Source organism: Lepidothrix coronata, unplaced genomic scaffold (assembly GCF_001604755.1).
Source record: "Lepidothrix coronata isolate B3197 unplaced genomic scaffold, Lepidothrix_coronata-1.0 Scaffold107, whole genome shotgun sequence".
Classification (NCBI taxonomy): Eukaryota; Metazoa; Chordata; class Aves; order Passeriformes; family Pipridae; genus Lepidothrix; species Lepidothrix coronata.
In genome coordinates this window covers 1,551,340-1,558,055 of record NW_016690287.1, presented here as the reverse complement: position 1 = coordinate 1,558,055, position 6,716 = coordinate 1,551,340, and the positions used below count along the sequence as shown (strand labels likewise).

General features: G+C 36.9%; 1 long non-coding RNA gene across 1 annotated transcript in view; it reads left to right on the top strand.

Moving 5' to 3' along the window:
- Positions 1-5,252, top strand: part of LOC108501746 — a 5,853-nt gene extending 601 nt beyond the window's left edge. Inside the window, exons 2-3 of the long non-coding RNA XR_001876273.1 lie at positions 1,726-1,809; positions 5,167-5,252. This is a non-coding gene — a long non-coding RNA (uncharacterized LOC108501746). The remainder of the gene's footprint in view (positions 1-1,725; positions 1,810-5,166) is intronic.
- The last annotated feature ends 1,464 nt before the right edge of the window (positions 5,253-6,716 follow it).

Sequence of the window (6,716 nt, the reverse complement as noted above, 5' to 3'; positions counted from 1 at the left end):
TAGTCTTCTCAATCTTCTGGTAAAGCCCTCAACTCTGAACTCCTGTTCAAGTTACTACATTTAAAGAGAGATGTGAAGGAAGCAGAGGCAGTCCACAGGAAAGTGACAAAGATGATCAAAGACCTATACAAAAATGTCTTACAAGCAAAATTTGAGAGTACTGGGCTTGTTTTGTCTGAAGATCAGAAAACTGAGGAGAGATGTAAAAACAGTTTTCAAATTAGTTTATTCCTGTGAAGTGAATGGCAGTGAGTGAACTTCTATGTACAGTGAAGGTAGAAGGGGGAGGATAGTGTGGGGTGTTACATGGAATATCAGAATCTCTTCCTGTCTATGATTTTCAATCTCCTCTCAGAAGAAGGAAATAATTTCATCCCCCTTCTTACATCAGTCCTTTCTAAATTAAAATTATTCTGCAGGTTTAAATCCTGGAGCCTAAATCAGTATTTAGGCGAATGTTAAATATAAAACTTTTCTAAAAAGAGGCAGCCTGGATTAGATTTAAGCATATGACTAAATTTAAGCCATTCAAATGCTTTAACTACTCAAGTGATTGAAGTTGGGTGCTGGTTGTTACATGTATCTGAACTGGATCTGAGTTAATATATGTGTACTTTGTCAATTTAGTTCCTCTATTACTTTGAAATTTATACATATTTAGATAGAAAACTGAGCTGATGAACTTAGGTCTCAAACTCCTGAACATATACGTTGTAGACTTTCATTTTTTCTCCTCTTTCCCTTGCCAGCTGGGGGTCTATACATCAAGAATTTGTGTTCTGACCTTATAGTTTGAAAGGTATTGAGTGCTTTAGCCTCCAGTATTGAAATCATTGGATGTCTGTTGCTGACTCAGATGGAAGCAAGGTTAAGCCTGTAAATAGTAACATTATTGAAAATCACTTTTTTAACTGCAATTTCCTGACTAACACCAAGGCTCGTTTTTATCAAACCTCTCCCCTAAAATCACGTGTTAGGGCTTGTACACCTGCACAACTATTAACACCATGCTGGAGAAACAGTCAGCTTGGTTTGCCCACATTTTTGGGAGGACACTTCTGAACATGTAGCTATTAAAATAGTAATTTCTCTGTTGGTCTGCAGTCCGGGAAGGGACTGCAGCCCAGACCTTCATTCACACTGAACACCTGTGGGGACCAACAGTCACCAGGTTTTGTGTGGAAACCCATGCAAATATGTCACTGCTGTTAATTCATTCCCCCTTCACTGAGAAGAATGAACTGGTGCAAAAGAATCACTGCAATAGGAAATGAGTGGAATATCTGCCCCTGTAGAACTACAGGCAGGTTGATGGCCAAAAAGTGGCATCTAATGTTTGACCACAAGGAGCTAAACTGCTCCAGGTGGGTGTGTGAGGTAGTAGTTAGCTGAACAAATCCCTTTTACCTATCAAACCCATAGAGAACTGAGTAGAAAATTCTCAGAAGCCACTATTATAGTTAACACTTCTAATGGATAAATGGTTTTAATCTTTAGCTTTTTAAAATTTACTGCTAGATTTCAACATGTCCTAAATTACAACAGCATGCTAAAATTTCATTCTCTACCTCGAGAGAAAAGATCATTTTTCCATCTAAAAAAAAAAATCTGTAAAAAAATTATAATGTTGCCTGCTTAATTATTTGTTTTCATTTTATTTTTATTTTAGTATCTTTCTATTGGTAATTCAAAATATTTTGGTTCTTTTTTTTTTTTTTCTTCCAGCTGAGGACTATTTTTTAAGCAAAAGCACACTGTGATGCTGTCAAACCAATATAGCATGAAATCTGTCTATGGCATAAAAACACAGTATGTATTAATCAAGTAGTAGGAATTGTTGCCTTTTGTCGTTTAGGCAAAATCAACCTTGCTGGTGCAAACAAATACAGTGAAGAAAAATGAAGGTCAGATGCTCACCTGATATGAATCAGCTTTGTTTCAGTTATTTCAAAACACTTACTGGAGTTTGCACCTTCTGAAGTCTGTGGCGTATTGTCAGTAACAATTATGGGAAATTACTCTTAGGAAGCTCTGTGTTATACAAAGACTCGTGTTATACACACACAACCGCTTGAAATAGACCCACAAAATTGGAAAAATCTCCATCAGACTCCATAGCTGTCACTGTAAATTTTGCAGTGTTAAGGTTCAGGTAGAAACCTGGTTCTTGGGTTCCACCTGCCTGCAGTTGCCCAGCCCAAACTACTACCTTGAAGTATTAAAATCACCTTTGGGAGCAGCTGATTCTGTAGGAAACATTTTGGTGGCAAGTTGTGGAGGATTGAAGGTTGAAATGGACACCTCAATACCTGGACAATTTTGCCGAGGGGAAAAATGATGTCTGATGATTTACAATGAGTTTACCAGTTCTTTCTCTACTCACCATTGTCTCTCACAGCCATGCCTTTCACAGGCTGAGTTTACACACTGACTTGCAAACAGAAATGGATAACACAGAATAGTCATATTAAGGGGTTTTGAAGAAAGTATTTGCAAACAGATCTTCCCTACTTTTATTTTAGTCTTCTCATTATGATACTGAATTTTCCTCACTGGAGTAGGTGATTCTGAAGGGAAAGATGAGTTTTATTTTTGGTTTTATGTTCATTCTTTCTCTTCTAAAAAATTCCTGTTAATTGAACCTTTTCCTGCTTTATCTGATTGGGTAAAACAGCTAAAGTCTGGTACTGAACATCAGTAAATTCAAAAGCTATTATGAATAACTAGTGGTAGTATTGCACAGTGGTTTTCCCAAGGTATTCCATAATAGAAACAAACATGCTCTTGCAGTACAATATTAAGACATACAGCATTTCAGCACTTTCTGTGCTTCCAACAATTAAATTACAGTCTACCCTGTGCTGGGCTACAGGAGGAGGAGCACAGTTCTGTTCCCATACGACTCTGTGGAGTATTAAACCTAGTTATTTTATTAACTAAAGGCTCTCTTGGGAAAGCCAACTAAAATTATCACATTCTCTCACACACATAATGTAATTAAGGCCCCTATACAAAAAGGTACTTAAGCACATGCTTTACTTTAAGCACAAAGGTAGATGACTTGATTCAATCAGGATTACTGCTGGGTTTACAATTAAGTGCGTGTGTAAGTGCTTTGCACCAAGGTTCCTATCACCAGAACAGCTAGGGAGATACCAGGAGATACGTTTTGCCTGTTTATTCAGAATTTAAATGGATGATCTACAATGCTTTTGCCTCTCAAGTTAGTCTTGATGCGTACTCAGATATTTCTTCACAGCAAAACCTGCAGGATCTCTGAGGTTCTCAATCTCATTTAGAAAAAAAAAGGTCTCATCTCAATTAAAAAAAAAAAAAATTAAGATAGTTTTGATTTTTTGTGGGCACCATATCCTTATTTCCTTATTATAGGCATTTGGTTGGGATTTCATTGGTTGCAAAGTCATTTAAATGATACGTAGTCATGGATTTTCTTAGATGACTGTGCTAAATGAACAGTCCTGAAAAAGTGTAGCAATATTTGCTCTGGGAGTCAACTCCTCGGTACTTTTTTTTTTTCTTTTTTTGCATGAGCGTTTTATGGTCAGCACAAGGTAAGTCTCAGCCATCAACTCACTGTTGCCACAATTTTAGACCACTGAGCTATGAGACAGAAGTGGGACTATTTCCCAGTGTGTTTCTGTGCCCACATGCAGTAGTGTAATGTTCCTACTCCCAAATTCAGTCATGTCCTAGAAATAGGACAGAAAATCTCACGTCAGGACTAAAGAAAATAAAAGGAGTTGAGTAGCTGCTCCAAGTTATCTGTCACAGATTTGAACTGTCCTATTGCAAGGAAAAAATAATAAATCCTGTCATTCTGGCATCCTAAACCCTGCTTCTATCCTTGTGTGAGAGTGTACAAGAACTCACACCTGTGCTCTCCTACAATGTACACATAGACCCAGATGCTCCAAACTTGTGAACTGTTGGTAGCTGTGTCAGGACTGGCATTTCTTTGGTAGGATTGCTTTAACAAATTTAGAAAAATTGAGTAACTCGTGATGTTAACATCTTTAGCAAGATTCTTTAATTTTTATTTTTTAAAAAAAAAGTTCATGGCACACCTGCTGAGATAAGATAGAAGAAGACAGGAAGGCCAACAGACTGTGGCTGCTCCATGCTGAATAGAAAAGCTCTGGAGATTGATTTAACATTACTTAGATATTTTTTTTTATATTTCTTGATGCTATTTATATTCTACTGTCAAATGCCATGAAATACCTGTGACACAGGCAACACTCCCTTCCTGAACACAGCTGTAAGTGTCTGAGGTGTCATGGAAGTCTTACCATTCTCTGGTCATTCTCTGCTCTTCTGGGTACCAGAAATGTGCATCCACTCAAATCTCCTGATGATGATGAGCCAGGGATGCTGCTGATCATGTTTCACTATCCCTTTAGACAAATCTTTGTTTGTCTGGGTTGTCGGAATCCTATCATTCCTGAGCACTAATTTCACATAGAAAATGTTGAACAACCAACCACGTGTGTTATCTTTTGTGCCTTCCCATCCACCTGCTCCTTTTCCCTTTACTCTTCCTTTCAGTCCTAAATGCATTTTTTTTTCCTCTCCTGGCTGTCAAATGTATCTTTTACTTCAACCGAAGGAGAAAATCTCTTAAGCCACGGTGCCACATGTTCAATGCAATCAAAAGGAGTTTGGCTTGTGTTAATCTAGGTGTGCTATATTGTATGCACCTGGGGAGAGTGTGTGGATGTGCCATATTGAGAAACCATACATTACTTATCTCTGAGCTGTAGCACAGAGAAATAAACAGCCATATGGCAAATGAACTTCATTTTTTATTACTCGGTTTTATTTGTTTCAAAATAACGCAGTGCCACAAATCCAGAATATTAACAATGCTCCATCTGGAAAGTGAAAGGTTTTGCTGCTTTGCCATTCCAGCCTGTTTGCTTTCTTGATAAACTTCGGTTGCTCTCCCTGCCCCCCTGCCTTGCACCTCAGGGATCTACCATAGCCAGGGAGGTCAGTGAGAACAGAACATCTTTCTTTTGTCTTAGCTGGGCTCATTAAATATACTCAGATGCACAATGCATTATGTCAGATATGAAATAAAGGGAATCACGTTAAAGCTATAGTTTGACAATGCCTTTACTCTGTGATTTCTCTTCCTTTTAAAAGGCAAGGAAGTCATCTGACACTCTTTGGCTGAAGGAGCTGTTGGGGAAAGTCAGTGACCAGCTTTGTTATTCCAAAATAAAATGGAGGTAATTCATACTACTATAAATAAAAAACAATGATTGTTATGGTATGCAATGATCATTTGTCATTATTCCTATATTGAAATGCACAGCTATATAACCAGTCCTCCAAGGAACCTGTATGTATAATTTAACGAGTTCTGAGCTACCATTCACTTTACTACTGTTTCTTTCCATGTCAGAATAGCTTTTTGCCATCTAAATCACTTAAAATAAACTATTCTTGGCCTACATTTGTAACCATTATTACCTCTTAGGGGTGCAAAGTCACAGTGTTCATAAAAACATCATGATGTTCTGATGCACAGCTTGTTTTGCAGAGCTTACAATCTGACCATCTTCGTACCTAATCCAGGTAATATGTATTAATGATTTATAACTTGTGATTATTATGGGAAAACTCCTAGATAGTAACTAACATAACTGCCTTGTTTTCCATATTAGAATTTTAAAGTAACATGTTTTTAATGCCTATTGTAACAGCCAAAAACATGCCAATAGAAGCTTGTGAAACTTTGTGTTCAAATCCCAAGTCAAAGGAAAAGTAGCAGTATAAATATCCTTTAAAAATGAGATATGACCAAGAGTTATTTAAAAAAAAAAAAAAAAAAGGAAGAGTGGTTGAAGATACAGATTAATATTTGCAGGTAAATAAGTTGCTGTGCGTATTAGTTATCATTTTTTAATGAGACAGAGGCTTTTCGATGAGTAAGAAGCCAGCAAACAAAGAGTAACATAGTGCAGAACACAAATGCAAACATTTATGCATGAAAATGCATTTGTCCATATGTTTGTTTACATGGAACTTAACACATTACCTAAGTTCAGATGCCATTTCTCAACTTGGAGATCATTATCCTTTTCTGTTATTCCTCTGCCCTTATCCCTTCTCTCTTCTTTCTTCTTTCTCTCAACTGGAACTTGTCATTCCTTTTAGATTTTAGGGGGGAAAAATTCTGGTTATGTGTATTTACATGTGATCATATTTTCAGTGTCTTTAGCTCTTTTCACCCTTTTCATTCCTCAAGCACCCAGGGGTGTGAGTGAATATATTAAAAACTTCTACAATCATGAACAATGCAGTTCTAATCATAGGGAAGTGCCATACTGTAGTCAATCTCTAAGCAGTTCTAATTATAAGACATCATCAGATTAAATTAATAAATAATGAAAGTTAATTTAGAAGAACTTCTGTAAAAATGTAAACGACACTTTGACATACAAGTAGAATTTGTAGTTAAACTGAAAACCGTCATACAATAACTTCACAGTTGCATGCACAAGTCTGTGAATTCTTTGCTTTGATCTTTTTCTTTAGATGTACTGGCAGATCATGTAGGCTGTCAAATGGACATGCTAATTATGCATTTACAAAATTTGCTGTGCTTAGTAACAGATATAAACTCAAATCAAACCATACTGCAGTCTATTCTACATGTGGACAGCAGCACTTTGTCCTTTACCTGTGTA